This window comes from Peromyscus eremicus, chromosome 5 (assembly GCF_949786415.1).
Source record: "Peromyscus eremicus chromosome 5, PerEre_H2_v1, whole genome shotgun sequence".
Taxonomy (NCBI): Eukaryota; Metazoa; Chordata; class Mammalia; order Rodentia; family Cricetidae; genus Peromyscus; species Peromyscus eremicus.
The window spans coordinates 78,316,306-78,319,110 of NC_081420.1; the positions used below are offsets into that span (position 1 = coordinate 78,316,306).

A 2,805-nucleotide genomic window follows, 5' to 3' on the forward strand; every position below is an offset into this window, starting at 1 on the left:
GAGGGGACAGCAGGCAGAAATCATGGGGCCTAGTAACAAGGAAGGGGCTACCTAACACGAATGTGCAGTTCTGAAGGACTCGTCTCCTTGAGACTTTGGCCCAACCTTGATGCATATGTGCAAGTAGGGAAATGAAAGTTTAGGGAATAACTTCCTCGGTCTAAGGCAGAAAAACTCTGCAGCACACACGGCCAGGGAGTTGATCATTTGTGTCACTGGGAGCAGGGCATTATCACATTTTCAGGACATTGTGAAAGAGGTAAAGTTGCTCTGTGCCCACCTTTACAGGATGAAATGTATAATTCATGAGAGAATTCAGTTGATTCCTAGCAGTAAAGTCAGGTCCCAGAACAAAGCTCCCAAAATATGTAAAGAAAAAAAAATCAATTACCCAACAACATCAGCCCTAAACTAGCATATATACAAAAGAGTAGAAAAATAATCCACAAAAGACCAACACATACAGAAAGACCCAGAAAGGATACTTGTAGTAGTGTTGGCAGGCAAAGGTGTTAGCACAGCTGTTAAAAAATACCCTCCATGGGGATCATAAATTGGTGCAGCCACCGTGGACAGTGTTCAGCTTTCTAAAGAACTTTAAAACAGAATGTCTACAGGCTCAAGAGATGGCTTAGCGGTTAAGAGCACTTGCTGCTGTTGCAGAAGACCCAAGTTCAATTCCCAGCACCCACACGGTGGTAGTACACACTATCTATAACTCCAGTTTCAGGGAATCCAGCATGCTCTACTGGCCTCTGTGGGCACCAGGCATTCACATGTCACAAATATATACATGAAGGCAAACCACTCACACATTATTAAATAAATAACTAATAAATAGAATCTTTAAAAACAGTAGAGCTACCATATAGGAGGCTACAGAGATGGCTCAGCAGTTAATATTTCAGTTCTTTCAAAGGACCTTGAATTCTGTTCCAGCACCTACATCTGGTGGTTTACAATGGCCTGTAACTCCACTTTCAGGGAATCCAGCATCCTTTTCTGGATACCACAGGTCTGTGCAAGCGCACACTTATACATACATGCACACACAAATAAATAAATAAATAAACAAACAAACAAATAAATAAATAAAAGATAAAAGTAAAAAAATCTTGGCTCCGCAGGGTGAAAGGTTAGCGGAAGTGCCCTCCTTTCCTTTCTGCTGGGTACCGGCTCCTTGCTGTCGAAATGGGCAAGTTCATGAAACCCGGGAAAGTGGTGCTGGTCCTGGCTGGATGCTACTCCGGACACAAAGCCGTCATCGTGAAGCACATTGATGATGGCACCTCAGACCACCCTTACAGCCATGCCCTGGTGGCTGGAATTGACCTGAAAAGTGACAGCTGCCATGGGCAAGAAGAAAATCGCCAAGAGGTCAAAGATCAAGTCCTTTCTGAAAGTTTATAACTACAATCACCTCATGCCCACAAGGTACTCTGTGGACATCCCCTTGGACAAAACAGTTGTCAACAAGGATGTCTTTAGAGACCCAGGCCCGAAACGCAAGGCCAGGTGGGAGGCCAAGGTCAAGTTTGAGGAAAGATACAAGACAGGGAAGAACAAATGGTTTTTCCAGAAGCTTCGCTTTTAGGTATATTTTTGTTCCCATCATTAAAAAAAAAAAAATCTTTAATATAGATACAGCTTTTTAAAAGAAAGAATTTGGAGTAACCAATCACTTTTTGATTGAATTTAAGGCCTCCTCCATTAGACAGATCTCATGCCTGGCATTGCTAAAGTGGCCAAGACCCTGAGACTATATAGGTCATGAGCCTGAGGGAAAAACCTACTATGATCGTTCTGTTCAAGGAAAAGAGCAAAAAAATGAGTTCTAATGACATACTGCTATACCCAAAGAGTAATGCATGGCTCAGTTCTCACCATAGAAGGTTCTTCTTGTAGTAGATGGGAACTAACACAGAGACCCACAACTGGACAATGTGCAGAGTGAGAGACTTTGGAGCGCTCATCATTAAATGGGATGTTCATCAAACACCTCCTCTCAGGACTCAGGGATCTATAGACAAGAGGAGGTAGAAAGACTGTAAGAGCCATCGGCGGTGGATGACTCCCCCCGGAGACAGTGTATTGTTTCAGATACAATAGAGCCAATATACATATGAGCTTACAGAGACTGTAACAGCATGTACAGGACCTGCACAGGTTCAAACCGGACAAATTCTCTGCACGAGGAAGTGAACATAGGGTCCCACTTCTAACCAAGAAGCTCTTTGAAATTAATACTGGCTAAAAGAGGGAAAAACAGAATTTTTCCAGTGGAATACATCTTAGGCTCAAGAGCAGTTAGTCAACACAAAATGGACTTCATGATGTGTGTGTGTGTGTGTGTGTGTGTGTGTGTGTGTGTGTGTGTTTATTTTAGTATGATTTTTTTCTCTTTTTGTTTTTGTTTGTTGTTTGTAGCAGAAATTTTAAAAGGTCTTATTAATGAAAACAAACCCGGAGCCAGGTATTGGGGTGAACGCTGAAAGATCAGAGAAACAGAACAAGCCACAGCTAACCTCACCTTGCCAAATGCCTCAGCTGATCTTGTTTCCTCAGACTGGAAGCCTCTGTGTCCTTATCCGAATGGATCTCAGCTGAACTGCTGCTAAAAGCCTAAAAACTTAACCAGCTCTAGTTCCTGGCCTTCACACCTTATATACCTTCCTGCTTCCTGCCTTCATTTCCTGGGATTAAAGGCGTGTGTCACCATGCCTGGTTGTTTCCAGTGTGCCTTTGAACTCACAGAGATCCAGATGGATCTCTGCCTCCAGAATGCTAGGATTAAAGGTGTGTGTG

At 43.0% G+C, this 2,805-nt stretch overlaps 1 pseudogene; it reads left to right on the forward strand.

Annotated features, from left to right (window-relative positions):
• The first annotated feature begins 1,124 nt into the window (after positions 1–1,124).
• LOC131910578 (large ribosomal subunit protein eL27-like) lies at positions 1,125–1,599 on the forward strand (annotated as a pseudogene).
• The last annotated feature ends 1,206 nt before the right edge of the window (positions 1,600–2,805 follow it).